Source organism: Danio rerio, chromosome 7 (assembly GCF_052040795.2).
Source record: "Danio rerio strain M-AB ecotype USA chromosome 7, GRCz13ab, whole genome shotgun sequence".
Classification (NCBI taxonomy): Eukaryota; Metazoa; Chordata; class Actinopteri; order Cypriniformes; family Danionidae; genus Danio; species Danio rerio.
Window position 1 is genome coordinate 3,739,154 of NC_141027.1, and position 15,515 is coordinate 3,754,668.

Genomic DNA, 15,515 nt, shown 5'->3' on the forward strand with positions numbered 1-15,515 from the left:
TTTCGGTTTTCCGAAAAACGTCCCGGGACTGTCGGAAAAATCTCATTAACTTAACATTGGATCAAACTTTGTGACCTCATAACTCTGCAGCAGACTGTCACACAAACTTCTAACTGGGCTCATTTAACTCAGACTACCTAATTTTCAATAACTGATGAGCTTTTAACTTTCTGGCCACACCCTAGCAACCACTTTTGGGACCCTAGAAACTGTCCCATAGACTTCCACTGCAAAAGACTCTCACTGACTTTACATTGGGTCAAACTTTGTGAGCTCATAACTCTACATCAGACTGTCGCACAGACTTCTAACTGGGCTCATTTAACTCAGACTACCAAACTACCAATAACTGATGAGCTTTTAACTTTCTAGCCACACCCTAACAACCAGATACTGGACCCTAGCAACGGTCCCATAGACTGCCATTATAGAGGTTCAGATTGATATCGTCATGCTGCAGTGTGATAGAGACATGGGGGTTGTTTTAACTGTTCATACTGGGAAGAGGCTTTGATACATCATCAGTCTAAGCTGTCAATCAACTCCATAGCAACAAAACAGACTAACCTAGCAACTATATAACAGCAGCTATATCTCAGCATCAGAACATCGCAGAGAAGCGGGGGTTGGCTTATTTGACTCATGCTAGCACATCATCTATCTATCTATCCATCCATCCATCCATCCATCCATCTATCTATCTATCTATCTATCTATCTATCTATCTATCTATCTATCTATCTATCTATCTATCTATCTATCTATACTTTTAAAAAACTGTTTAAACTAAATACAATATTACCAACAGGCTTTCACAAGCCAGGCTCAAAGTTTGTCCTTAAACTTTAATAATCTAGTTGTATTTATGAGTTAAATTTGGTGCAAGACTTGGAAGATTATGATCATATGGATTACTTTCATCATCCCACACATGATAATATACTATAGTAGCTTATAGCAAATACTACAGTGTTTTGAACCATACTGTGGTAAAATACTTCAATTAATCTGCTGTAGTAGTATAACACAACAACTATAGTAATGTAAACAACCCAATACAGCACTGCAAGCTTTCTACAACCACAGGCTATAATGTAGCCACAATAAACCACAGCTAACAGTAGTAAAAGCTAAGATATACTACAGTATTTACAGCTAATACTACAATATCTTGGAGCATTTGTTAACAAAGAGTTGTACTTTATTATAAATACAGTATTATACACATTATATAAAACACCTCGCTATGGTCTGTATCAGAACATATTTACTATGATTACTGTAGTATTGTTTTCATTTAAGTGAATCTTTTTTTTAAACAAAAGCTTTGTATAAAAATCTTAGTTTAAGTGAAAATACATAAAAAATAAACACAGCACCTATACAGTAATACAACAGTTTGATGTAGCATTCATTAATGAAGAGCTGTAAATACTACAATACAGTATTTAATACAATCATTACAGTGTGGTTCAAAAACACTATAGTATGTACTGTTATTTACTACACTATTTTAGCATTTGATTAAAACTTTAATAAATAAAAATGTTGTTTAATAAAAATCTCATGTTGTGCCAACATAAGTGAAATATATAGCACTCTAACACTGCGATGTAACATTAAGAAAGAGTTGCAAATACCGTATACTAATACATTCAGTATATTACACATCACTATAGTAAACATATAGTATTACTAATAGTATTTAAAAATAAACTAATATCGCTAATTGTATTTATTATTAAATATTACTATATTATTTTTACTTTTTATTTCAATTAAAGGGGTGGTCCACTACGATATTATATTTTAAACTTCAGTTGATGTGTAATGTAGCTGTGTGAACATAAACAGCATCTCTGAATGTAAAATATTCAAAGTTTAATGCAAAGGGAGACCTTGATTTGTACAGAGTTAGCTTAGCAACGCCTACAATTAACGAATTTTGGGGACTACAAAAAATACTTCCGCCCCCTGTGAGATCACAAAAGTTCGTTATTGCGCATCCCACACTGCGCAGGTAAAGGCCGTGGCCAGAGGCGCTGTAACGTTACTGCAGAGAGAGAAATGCCATCCTGCTGTTTCCACAGAGCTGTTCTGTTTCTGTTGTTGGGCTTCCAAATGACACGACCCAAACACAGAAGTGCTTACAGTTCAATATTAATTATGTTCCAGAGAACTATAAAATACATAGCAAGCATGATTTGACAAAACACAGCTTCCAGAATCTCTCCCAGTTCAGTGCTGGATTCAGTTAAAATCTCCTCAAAGATGGAGCAAGGAGACGCTGTGAACTCTGAGTCATGACCTGTAAGTGTTTTTATTTGTTAAAATTGATCATGACATGTACAGTGTCTAACTTTAACGGTGTGTTGTAGCAAAGATGTAAACAATTTATGGTAACCGCTAACGAATTAGCTAACGTTACAAATCTATATTTATCAAACGGCTGTAAACGCACACACACACATACACATACACGCACTCTTGGCCAGCACCTGCGTCTCTCTGTGTGAGACGGCAGAGTTTCTCTCTATAGGCAGCTTTGCTATGCGTTTTACAACTCGGACAATAAAGTCGCAAAAGATATGTGAACGATTCATGTTACTTACACAGGCATATTCCGCATATGCATGAAAGACGTCCTGTAACGCGTTGATTTAAAAAAAATACAGCAATGATTTCCCAACTGGAGTGTAACATCAAAAACAAATCAATCCAGGCTCACAAAGGTCTCATCTCACATCTTGTGCTTTATTCTGTCACCACAGAAAATAACTTAATCCGAGCATGAGAGAAAAAGAACAATAAAAATCTCTCCCGCGCACATGCGCTTCTCGTGTTACAGATACTTCATCGTATACACGCATAAACACACTAAAAGGCACAGAAACAGTTAAAGGAGCCGCATCCCATTTTCACTCGTTACAGACACGTGTTGACTGACTGACTGACTGTTTACACAAAACGCGCGTGCTTGTCAGGGCGTGACGTGAAGCCGATCGGCGTATCACAGCATATTATGATGATGACCAATCAGAGTCACTTGAGGGTGGGCCTTTTAGAGAAACTAGGAAATATGACAGTCGTTTTCATGTTAGCTGAGTAGCTGTGTATAATCAAAGTGAGATTTATGAAAAAATAACACGATTTCCTTCAAGTTAAACATGAGCACACATTGCTTTGCATCTTATTAACACAACCAAGCCTTAAAAATAACATTCTGGACCACCCCTTTAAAAATAATAATTAAATTAAAAGGATTAATAAGTAATAATAAGAAGAATAAGTATAATTAAATTGACAATAATTAATAATAATAATTATTATTATTATTAAATTAACTAAATTAATAATTATTATAATTAAATTAACAATAATTAATAATAATTAATAATAATAAAGTATAATTAAATTGACAATAACTAATAATAATTAATAATAACAATAATAATAATAATAATAATAATAAAAGTATAATTAAATTGGCAATAATTAATAATAATAATAATAATAATAATAATAATAGTTATTATTATTATTATTATTATCATCATTATTATTATTAAATGAACATTAATTAATAATAATAATAAAAATTATAATTAAATTAATCATTAATAATATTGATAATTCATTTTGTGTCTAAATAAATGAAGTGACTAAAGATGCAGATGAATGTTTGATGAACTGTCTCTTTAAATGCAGTGTGAGTCACTGAGGAGCCCAGATAAAGCGCCCGCGGCTCGACAGCCAGATATCGCAGTGTATCTCAGTCAGCACAGCCGCTTTTCCAGCACACACACACACACACACTCACTTACACACACACAGTCTGTGGCTGTTTTTCAGTGCAGTCGTGGCTGGAAAAGGCCTTTGCGGGTTTGTCTGGGCTCGCGACACACCTCCCTTTGACATTGACACACATTCTCCACAGCCGCGGCGTGTAAACGGACGCGGCTCTGCAGCCGCGCAGAAAAGCCCACGGCTGGAGCTGCAGCCCGCTGCGCGAGCCCCGCTTTCCGCTTCAATCCCAAGTTCACGTACACACAAAAACACACTTATGCATCCCTCCTGCAAGAGATCCACACAATCCGCGAACAAAGAAAATCATCTGGTCAACTGAAATCTCACAAGTCACCAAATCCACCCCCATAAATATACAAGTCTTGTTGGTTCTGCATTCCCTGCAGCCCAATCATGCTATTTTAATGCTGCCATAATGTTTGTAAGTTTGCAGCTGGAAAAAAAAGATTTAGGTCACGGCTCGAGTAGTTTATTTAAACCATATTTTCGTCACTATAATCCCTAATATTTACGTTTTGCATCATGCACAATACACATCGTGACCGGTTGCTGTATGCAACACATTGTTGCATGCATTTAAGACATAAAGCGCGTGCACATACATACAGAATACATGAAGAATGCATTGCTGAGGAAGTTGCACTTACCGCTTATGTAAAATAACTGTGATGTCGGCGTGTCCCCAAGTTCCCTAAAATATAGAAACAGGTAAAAGTCGACACTCCTTTGTCTCTGAAATATAAATGTATTTTTCTATCAGTCTTGACCCTGGGTCGCTCCCAGCGCTCTTGATCTCGCACTTTCTTTCCAGCTGCGTTTGTTATTTTCTCACCCTGTTTTCCTCTCTCTCTCTTTCTCTCTCTCTGTGTGTGTATTACCCCGTTTTGTCCTTTCTGGAGCCACTGACAAAAAAAATCGCACAGAAAATATGGAGCCGTCAATCAAATAAGTCGACTACAGTTATGGATGGGGGAGCGCGGAGTAAGGCGTCGAGCTCTAGTCAGCACTTCTGCCTTATTTAAGCGCTTTTATATGGCGTACGTGTTATGAAACATCATTCATGCTACAAAAATCTGCAAAACGTCAATAAGCAAAGGCGTAATGTCGACAAAAGCGCGCTCTAGAAAAAAAACTCCCCCTGTTTTCGTGCAGTGGTCGCGCCCGTTGTTGAATCGCCTGGTGGAACAAAACGCGCTGGCATTCCTCGGTTCTGGTTTCAGCTGCGCTCGGTCTGAAGCAAGAGCTGCGTGCGATTCCAGCCCCTCCTGGAGATATAAATACACGCCATTCTCTAATTTCTTGCAGAAATGCACGTGATGTTTAAAGCAGGGAGTGTTTTCTAAGAAACTAGCGAAAAGGTCGACGTTTCGTGTTCCACAATCATCACCACGAAAGCTGGCTCGCCTCAGACAGTCATACTGATGGAGTATACACACATCCAGCATTAGGACAAAAATACATAAAAGATTTGTAAAGACACCCTTTATTTGAGCATTTACTCTGTGAGATATTTATCAGTGTAGTTTATCAATACTACAGGTCCAAAGTATGTGGAAAGCGTTCTCCATATGTTTTCCTTAAGGGGTTTGTTTACAGAGGGGTTGAAACATTATTTTCTGGCTGAATCACATACAATAGTCATGTTTTAGGCCCCAGACAGTCATATAACGCTACTGATGTATACACCACATTTGTAAAGACACTATTTAATTTGTATTTACCATGTTTACTTATAGTAATGACCACAAAATACAGTAACTAGTGCATCTTATAACACTTTAGGTGTTTTCCACATTTTCAATGTGTTTCCCTTAAGGGGAATGCAATGTTATTTTCTGCCTGTATCTAACACAGCAGTCGCATTTTTTTAGGTTTCTTTACCCCCATAGTCATAAAGCTACTGTTCGATTTGCAAAGACACTATTTATTTGGTCATTTATAAGATACCATGTTTATCACATTAATTAAAGTATTGAGAGCAAGAGAGATCAACGATCAGTGCATCTTGTAACATACTTTAGGTGTATGTGAAAAACATTTGCCATATGTTTCCCTTAGAGGTTTCCAAGGGGTTGAAACATTATTTTCTGGCTGAATCACATACAATAGTCAACATACAATAGTCAATCATTTTTTTTTAAATAAAATTGGCAGCTGTGGTTGCCAGAATAATTTAGTAAAAAATACAATAAAATTGTAAACCGGTTTACAATTTAAAACTGTTTATGTACAGAATAATTATGTAAAAACAAATTAATATTATGTAAAATTTACAGAAAGTTTGTGTAAGAAATCATTACATTTTTAGTATTTTAACAAAGAAATCTTGTTGTTTTTACAAAAATATTTTGGCAGCTGTGGTTTCCACAATAATTTTGTAAAAATTACAATAAAAATGTAAACCTCTTTACAAATTAAAACTGTTGAACATATAGAATAATTACTAATCTGGCAGCCGTGGTTGCCACAATAATTATGTAACAAAAATACATTTTAAAAATGTAAACAACAGCATAAAATCATCACTTTATTTAATTGTGTTTACATGGGAGATATTGCCAGTAAAACTAAAATTGAAATGGCAATAAAATGAAAGACTATTCGGTAACACTTTGTAAAACCTACACACGATGAATCATTTATTAGCATATAGTGAATTCAATAACTGTTAAGCATTAACTCTACATTAACAGATGTTAGTAAGCAGTTTATATCTAAAGCTACAAATGCTCTATTCTTGACTTATGAGCACATTTATAATGTGCCTAATAGTTGTACTTTCATAATTTGTGAGTAATTGATTTTTCATGACTAAATTAAGTATCACATTATTTATGAACCATTTGTATTTAAGAGCAGTTGGAGATATTTAAGATAATTGAGAATGAGTTAGTAAATGACTAATAAACCATTGAAAACAATGTTTATATATCTTATTATCCAGGCCTATAGTAATGGTTACTGTTTATTTGGTCATTTATAAGATACCATGTTTATCACATTAATTAAAGTGTTGAGAGCAAGAGAGATCAACAATCAGTGCATCTTGTAACATACGTTAGGTGTATGTGAAAAACATTTGCCATACGTTTCCCTTAGAGGTTTTCAAGGGGTTGAAACATTATTTTCTGGCTGAATCACATACAATAGTCAACATTTTTTAGGCCTCAGACAGTCATATAAAGCTACTGATGGAGTAAACACACATCCATCATCAAGACAAAAAAGTAAAACATTTGTAAAGACACTATTTAATTTTAATTAATCATGTTTACAGTAACTATTATCATAGTATTGACCACAAAATACAGCAACTATCAGTGCATCTTATAACACTTAAGGTGTATGAGATAAACGTTTCCAATATGTTTCCCTTAAGGCAGGGGTGTCAAACTCGGTTCCAAAAGGGCCGAAGCCCTGCACAGTTTAGTTCCAACCCTGCTCCAACACACTTACCTGTAGGTTTCAAACAAGCCTGAAGGACTCAATTAGTTTGATCAGGTGTGTTTAATTAGGGTTAGAACTAAACTGTGCAGAGCTGCGGCCCTTTTGGAACTGAGTTTGACACATAGATATATGCACTAGATGTCGCCTGGCCTACTGTTGTCTATTGGAGGGAATGCGTCAATAGCGCCGCCATCTTGCTACAGGGTAGCGCTCCTTTGAAATGAATGCGGGACCAAGGTACAGTGGAGGACTGTGGCCATCCAAAGCCAGAGATATACACATATATCTATGATCGGGAGTTTTCCTGGATGTTAGTATATATATATTTTTTTTATTATGAAAATTATAATTTTACATCACTTTTCTACATTGATGGATCAGTGACCGCACGGGCATTCCTGACAAAAAGCTTGTGTTTGTGTGTGCAGAAATGTACGATTCACCCTCCCTGTTAAATTTGATCTAAACATGTCCTGAAACACAGCTCCTCTCCTGCTTTCACTGCTCATACTGACGGAGGGAGCGATTCGTTTGTGAATGAATCCCCCGAACGACTCTTTCACTAACGTTAGCCGACAATAAAAAAAGTTTCTGGCAGCGCAGCATCTCGTTGTCATATTTCTTTTGCATTGTTTGCTGATTTTATTCAACAAAACTAGCATAAGCCGAGTGTTTAGTGCGAGTTGGAGCTGCTTTGCCGTATGGTGAATGCAGTAAGTGACTGTTATCATCAATAACGTTACCTGATTAGCACAAAAGTTCAGAACATACAAAAACAAAAAAAAACTTAATCTTACATATTAAATGTTCTGCCTTTGTGCTTTGTTTTCTTTGTTTGCTCGTTACTACACCCGTAGACAGCGCTAAAGTCCCGCATCTTCACGTAGTAACACTGTCTTGACTAGTGCGGTTGAATGACATTTGTCCTGGGAGCACTGTACCAATGTGGCGGCGCTGACCAATGTAAGGAGAGTTTACTCACACGTGACTTGTTTTTAGCTCTTTTGGTCCGATTAGAAACTTTGCAGTGTGAAAGCGAACTGCTCCAAGAGCAAAGAGCAACAATGTAACAATTGTAATCTCTGTTTCGGAACAACTGAATCGATTCACATGTGTGAAAGCAGCCTAAGAAGGTACAGGATCAGATAGTTCTCGAGAACTTCCACTGGTAAAGGAGGAGATGGGGTGGGTGAGGTGATTCTTCAAAAAATGAAGCTAAGAGAGTAAGACGGGGTACTTATAGTGAGTTTGGATTAATCAGATTGGCTTTCTAATGATTACGGATGAGAGACCAGACGTGATCAATCATATCACATGCGAACTGCCGCCGGACACGGGAAGGTGTGGATAGATTCCTCCACAGGGCTCCCAGCACATCGTTGGATCTCTCAGCTGGTTGAGGAGCGAGTGGCAGCATGTCTAGAGAACCGAACCCCAATTTTATTTATTTTTCCTTCTCTCCACTCTCTCTGTCGCTCTTCAGTCTTTCCTCAACTATCAGGCTCCTTTCTCGCAGCCTTATATTATTCTTAGGTTTCGCTGGTCCTGAAGCTTGGACCCCTAAGACCAGGACCATCGCCCCCGGGAGCAGGCGCCAAAGCAAGGTGCCCGCAACCTGAAGGGGTGATGGAGATACGTGGCTAGTGATACAAGGCCGAGAGACGTGAAGGCGTGCAAGGCGAGATAAGTGAGATAATCAGGGACACCTGGACACATCACTTGCCTCGAGTCTCACGGAGGAGCCCTCTAGGCTAAAACGAGGAGAGCAAGTGCTGAGAGAGCAAGGACCGGGCCCGGACATATTGTTTTACTTTTGCTTTCAGTTTGATGTTTTATTTTATCGATGTTTGTTTTATTTTTTCATTCACAATTCTTTAAAAGTGTGTCGGTTCTCTGCCTCCTTCTTCTCGATGGCCAGGTGGCCATTTAACTTAATCACAATGTGTTTACCATGTTTAATCACAGTATTACTGAAGTAATAAATAAAAAAATATATAATAATAACAATAATACTGGTTGCACAGTAGCGCTGTCGCCTCACAGCAAGAAGGTCACTGGTTCGAGTCCCGGCGGGGTCTGTAGTGTTTCTGTGTGGAGTTTGCTTGTTCTCCCCATGTGGGTTTCCTCCGGGTGCTCCGGGGTGCCAGGTATGTTCACACATACATGGAGTTTGTTTTGGTGGCAGAGCTTCTACAGAGCAGCAGAGACAGGACAACAAACAGATAATAAAAAATAGAAGTAATGACTGCAAATATACACACTGACAAGTGGATGTACAGGTACTATATACAACATTATATGTACAGCTGTTATGTGCAAATTGGCATGTAAAGTGTGTTGTTAAATAAGTGCATATGTGTATAAAAGTGTGTAGCCTCCTAGGGCTTGAGTGTCCACATACATGGACCAGGCCCGGCCCTAGCCAATGTGGCACCCTAGGCAAGATTTCAGGTGGCGGCCGTCACATCGCAGTAAACTCCACTGCTAGTGTACAGTCATAAGAAACTAAATCGCTTTTTGATCGACTACTATAAGCTGGGAAAACGTCAGATAAATATGTCAATGCAATTAACGTTATCGCTGAATAGATCTAATATTTACACATTTGCTTGAGGAAGGAATGATGAGGGTATTTACATTACTATTACTATTTTCAATAACATCTATGCCCTTCCATAACATTAGCTGACGTTAAAACTAACAGATAGCACTATAGCTATTTATTGATTAGCAATCTGTCAACATTGGGATGCAAAAAATATTGGACAACAAATATCTTCAAATGATAGAATACATGGCAAACATTAGAAAATATTGACAATAAAATAAAAGGTTTAGCCTATTAAAATCAATGGCCTACACAGAAAATAAATAAAGCAATAAAATCTATACTTCACTTTTAATTGTATTTGCATATTGATTAAAGTTACTATAGTTATTTAGTGAAGAGCAGCTAGTGAATCTCTCATTGTGTTTTGTTTGATAACAGAGGAGTTAATGTAAGAATGCACAGATCTATAATGAAAGCATCCGACTTCTTCTTGCTCATTTAAGAGAAAATTAGCATTGTTTCAAGAGTTCACACTTAGCTCATGATTTATACATAGCTTGTTTGGCATGCTGTCCCGGGAGAGAGCCCTGAGCTCAAGGGATCCTCGAGCCCAGGGCTCCCCCCTCCTTTTGCAGGGCGAGTGGAGATTGAGCTCAGGTCTATCTCAAACTCCTCCGCTGCTGAGGCCAAGGTGAACTTCCTGAGAGTAAGACATTATAAAAAGGGTTTAGGCTTGTTTTATCTATAATATAGAGCACATTTGGATGGTGGGTGGAAAATGGGGGACCTGGGGGAAACCCACGCGGACACGGGGAGAACATGCAAACTCCACACAGTAATACCAGATGGCTTAGCGAGGACCCAACACCATTGGTATTCTTGCTGTGAGGCAACAGTGCTAGTCACTGGGCCACCGTGCCGCCCATTCTGGATAAAGGAGGAAGAAGGGGAGGAGGGGGGTTTCTTCCAGACGAAGATAGTTGTAGAAAGGAAATGAGGATATATATAGTGATTTGGGATACTTTGATTGGAGGATCATAATCAGCCAAGGTGGACCAGCTGGGTCAATCATGAGCACATGCTCCTCTCGAAATTAGTTTAAAATTAAACTTCACTTACAATAAAACACGCAGGACGGAGCAAAAAAAAAAAAAAAAAACACTTTTCCGACGGTCCCTTACTGAGAGCTCCACTCAGCGCGAGCTCTCCCGGCTAAACGCACATTGCGAGGGCTTAAACGAAGCAGTGGTCGTAGTTTCGAGCGAAAAAAAAAGAAAAAGACAGCTGTGAAACGTAACCCGCTGTGTCTTTTTGTAGGAAACACACTTCAGATCTTTTTAGGGTAAGAGGTTTTTGAGTTATTGCCGTCTATCACTAAATGTTTCAGGAATATCGAAAACAAAACCAACCTAACGCCGCTCATTTCTGGCGCCCCCCTGGATGTACATCGGCCTTAGCATTTGCCTATAATGGCTATGCCACGGGTCGGCACTGACATGGACAGCACATTTTAGCTCTTAAATGACTATTTAAAACACTTTTATTATTTTATATTTTGTTACAGACACACAGTGTCATTCTGCAACTGTTTTGCATTATATGAAATGTCCCAAACCCAATTTTTAACTGTCCAAAATGAGAAATAAATGTTGTTTTTACTCTTTGATAGTCAAAGCAAGTGCAAAAAATTCGATTAAATATGCATTAAAAAAACATTTAGGAAAATGTGTTTTCTATAAATTGGGACCACGAGTCCACATATATGGACATCATTTTTCTCTAAAAGTACATCATATCAAAAATGATACTTAGATTTTTATTGTAATTAGGTTCCAATAAGCCCAAATAGCAAAGAGAAATAAAAAATGCATGTAAAAAAACACCTTGCGCCTTAAGAAGATAGCAGGTAGTTTTGTTTGTTTCATAATTATTATCATCAAGTGTTCATGAGATGGATTGCCTGAGGGAAGAAGCCCTTCTGTTTTGGGCTGTTCTGGTGCGCAGTGCTCTGTAGCGTCAAACAGAAGGTAACAGTTCAAAGAGGCAGTGTGCTGGGTGTGAGGGGTCCCGAGTGGTTCTGGCAGCCCTTCTGCTCGCTCTGGATAAGTACAGCTGCTGACTATTTAGCACTGCAAACTATTAGAAAAGTTTGGAAAAGTCACTTTTTACAACTTCCCAAGGCTAACAGTTGTTGGAAGACAACTATAACGCAACCCATAACGCAACTCAAAAGCAGAAATAAATGGGGAAAAACTAAAACTCGAATCATACTGGAAACTGCTGATTAAGGGATGTGTTTTACATTAGTGTTCAGTTTAGTCAGACCATGGTGAACTTTCATATGAGTTCTGCCTGTACAGTTCAAAAAGCATTGATCCGCATGCAAAGCTCAGGTGGTTCATTGAGTCCAGATTGGGAAATATTTGGGGTCTTGTTCAACTGGACTATGGGAAGTTTCAGATCCCTGTTGCACAATTTAAACCTTTACTGAAGATAACGCTGAGCTGACCTCTGAATAGTTCTAAAAAAACAACCAGCGTGTGCTTTCTCCACCATCTGCAGACTCCTGCGGCTCGACCCGATAAGAGAAAACAGCCCTTTCAGCATATTTACACTGATCAATGTGATATTAGCTGAAAAATAAAGCTATAAGGTCTTTTACTGAATGCATTAAGAAAGAAAAAATGGTTTCAAGTCCAAATATCTAAAAACTCCTAAATCAAGAAGCATTTTCTAGACAAACATATAATATAGGCTCTCATTCACTAATAATTGCCTATGTTTTCTCCAATTCCTGTTTAACGAAATGAAGATTTTTTCAACACATTTCTAAACAATAGTTTTAATAACTCATTTCTAATAACTGGTGGCGGCACGGTGGCTTAGTGGTTAGCATTGTGGCCTCACAGCAAGAATGCTGCTGGTTCAAGTGCTGAAATATTCATCATTTGAGAAATATTTGAACAATTTTCTAAATATTTTAACGTCAACTATTTAGTAAAGACTTCAAAATTAATTAATGGGATCCGCTTTTACTGTTTAACTATTGTTGAATCTGATTTTATGTAGTTCTGTACTGGAAAGCACTTTATCCAACAGCAGTTTTAAATGTGCTTTAGAAATAAAAAATTGTATTGTCTTTAATATCAGTATTTAATGTCTTTTCACTTTTCATTCACATTATAAATAACATATGTAATTATACAGAGGGTAAACATGTTTATAATGAGTGTACATGATTATTGCATGTGTGTGGTATTAGTTGTGCTTAACCCTTTGATGCACAAGCGATAAAATAGATGTAGAAAAATAACTTAAACTTAGACGGGTCACTTTAGACACATGTAGTGCATCTGTAACCCCACCAGTCCTACGCCACTTAACCCGCTCAGAGCTGATATCAAACCGGCGACATTCTGCATGGGAGTCAGGTGCTCTACCAAGGAGGCTAAAGACCATGTCCTCTAGTGGCTGTTGCTAGAGCACCTTTACAGGTCAGAGGAGTGAGGTTTACCTGCACAGCATTTACTAGCTGGCCTCCATTACACATCAAGGGGTTAAAGGGTCTTTTTTGAGCTGTTGACAGTCATATATGTGCCCCACGCTGCTATAAACACTATTAGGACACCTATATTTTATTAAAGAGTGAAAATTCGTTGTTTTTTGTGTTATTTTGAGCAAATTCGTTCTTCCGGTTTGAAAATAAATTTTGAAGCAGCGTCACGCCGATTAGATCCTTGTGTGTATTCCAGCTTGTAGACTGGATGTCTGTATCGGTGAGTACATCGTGACGTCTTTGTGTTTTCATCATTAATTTAAGAGATAGACTTGGTTTGAACCAATCAGCACACTCTATTGTCTAACTTCATTAATATGCATGATAGCTTTGAAGAAGCCTGTTAGTGTTCAGAGAGACACCATTTTGTGTTGCCAACCGTAATTAAAACAATTGGAAGATAAAGAATAGTTTGGAGACACGGGTCATCAGTGTTGTGTGTATAAATGTGCTGCAACGAAGGTTTTGTTGTCATTTACTGCTATGAGAGTGCAGCTGGACTCACATGTGGATTACAGTGGTCTGCTAACATGCGACAGAAATATGTTTGTAAGGAACATTTTTACCTGAGAGCTTTTCACATCTAGAAATCACATCCGGATTCGCCGCTCGTTTCCTTTTAATAAAGACGCGGCTCCAGTGGTGTTGATTGTCCCGTCACTACAGATTTGGTAAGTAAGCAATCAGAGGTCTTTTGTTTATGTTTACTCAGATGGCAAAGTTAGTTTGCATCGTCAGCAGTACTCTTTCAGTTTTTAAAGACAGACATTAGTCAAAATGATTTAGTCACTAAGTTTACAGAATGTTAACATCACTACTATATTATGGACTAAAAGATCTGCTGTAAATGCTGCTATCCGAATGTAAACATGTAAACACCGCAATCAAACTATTACCCTCGCATTTTGTGACAGGATAGTCTGTACACACACGGCTTTTTGACGCTACCCACCGAGTGCATCTAAGTTACAGAAAAATGCTACGTTTTTTTTTTTTTTCTCTTATTCGCCATGCGGTATCAAACACTCCATCATAACTACACTCTTCCAGCAGTTCCTCGCATACAATATCTCGTTTGTCACGATGAACATGCATGAAATGTTCCTGAATGAAAGTGAATTCGAAGGGGGCTTTAACTTTGGCCCTTTAAATGTGTCGTATATTTTGAATCAATAAATAAATATGCTGCAACGAAGGTTTTGTTTTCAATTCCCCGCTATGAGAGTGCAGCTGGACTCACATGTGGATTACAGTGGTCTGCTAACATGCGACAGAAATATGTTTGTAAAGAACAATTTTACCTGAGAGCTTTTCACATCTAGAAATCACATCCGGATTCGCCGCTCGTCTCCTTTTAATAAAGACGCGGCTCCAGTTGGTGTAGATTGTACCGTCTCTACAGATTTTGTAAGTAAGCGATCAGAGGTCTTTGTTTATGTTTACTCAGATGGCAAAGATAGTTTGCATCGTCAGCAGTACTCTTTCAGTTTTTAAAGACAGACCTTAGTCAAAATGATTTAGTCACTAAGTTTACAGAATGTTAACATCACTACCATATTATGGACTAAAAGATCTGCTGTAAATGCTGCTATCCGAATGTAAACATGTAAACACCGCAATCAAACTATTACCCTCGCATTTTGTGACAGGATAGTCTTTACACACACAGCTTTTTGACGCTACCTACCAAGTGCATCTAAGTTACAGAAAAATGCAAAGTTTTTTTTTCTCTCATTCGCTGTGCGGTATCAAACACTCTTCCAGCAGTTCCTCGCATACAATATCTCATTTGTCACGATGAACATGCATGAAATGTTCCTGAATGAAAGTGAAGTCGAAGTGGGCTTTAAATTTGGCCCTTTAAATGTGTCGTATATTTTGAATCAATAAATAAATATGCTGCAACGAAGGTTTTGTTTTCAATTCCCCGCTATGAGAGTGCAGCTGGACTCACATGTGGATTACAGTGGTCTGCTAACATGCGACAGAAATATGTATGTAAGGAACATTTTTAAGTGAGAGCTTTTCACATCTAGAAATCACATCCGGATTCGCCGCTCGTCTCTTTTAATAAAAGACCCGGCTCCAGTTGGTGTTGATTGTCGCGTCACTACAGATTTGGTAAGTAAGCGATCAGAGGTCTTTGTTTATGTT

General features: G+C 37.9%; 1 protein-coding gene and 1 long non-coding RNA gene across 12 annotated transcripts in view; both read right to left on the reverse strand.

The window, feature by feature from the left end:
• LOC147842925 (uncharacterized) overlaps positions 1–15,515 on the reverse strand; it is a 959,952-nt gene that overhangs the window by 481,689 nt on the left and 462,748 nt on the right. The gene's annotated exons all lie outside the window — the stretch shown is intronic.
• The window catches only part of ndrg2 (NDRG family member 2), a 136,153-nt gene that overhangs the window by 107,561 nt on the left and 13,077 nt on the right, over positions 1–15,515 (reverse strand). For 5 of the 11 annotated variants that reach the window (XR_015494716.1, XR_015494715.1, XR_015494714.1 and 2 more), the window contains exons 1-2: positions 4,640–4,702; positions 4,455–4,498 (exon numbers count right to left, since the gene is read on the reverse strand). The exons of 1 other annotated variant lie outside the window; for it this stretch is intronic. The gene's annotated coding sequence lies outside the window, so the exon portion shown is untranslated. 11 annotated transcript variants of the gene reach the window in all.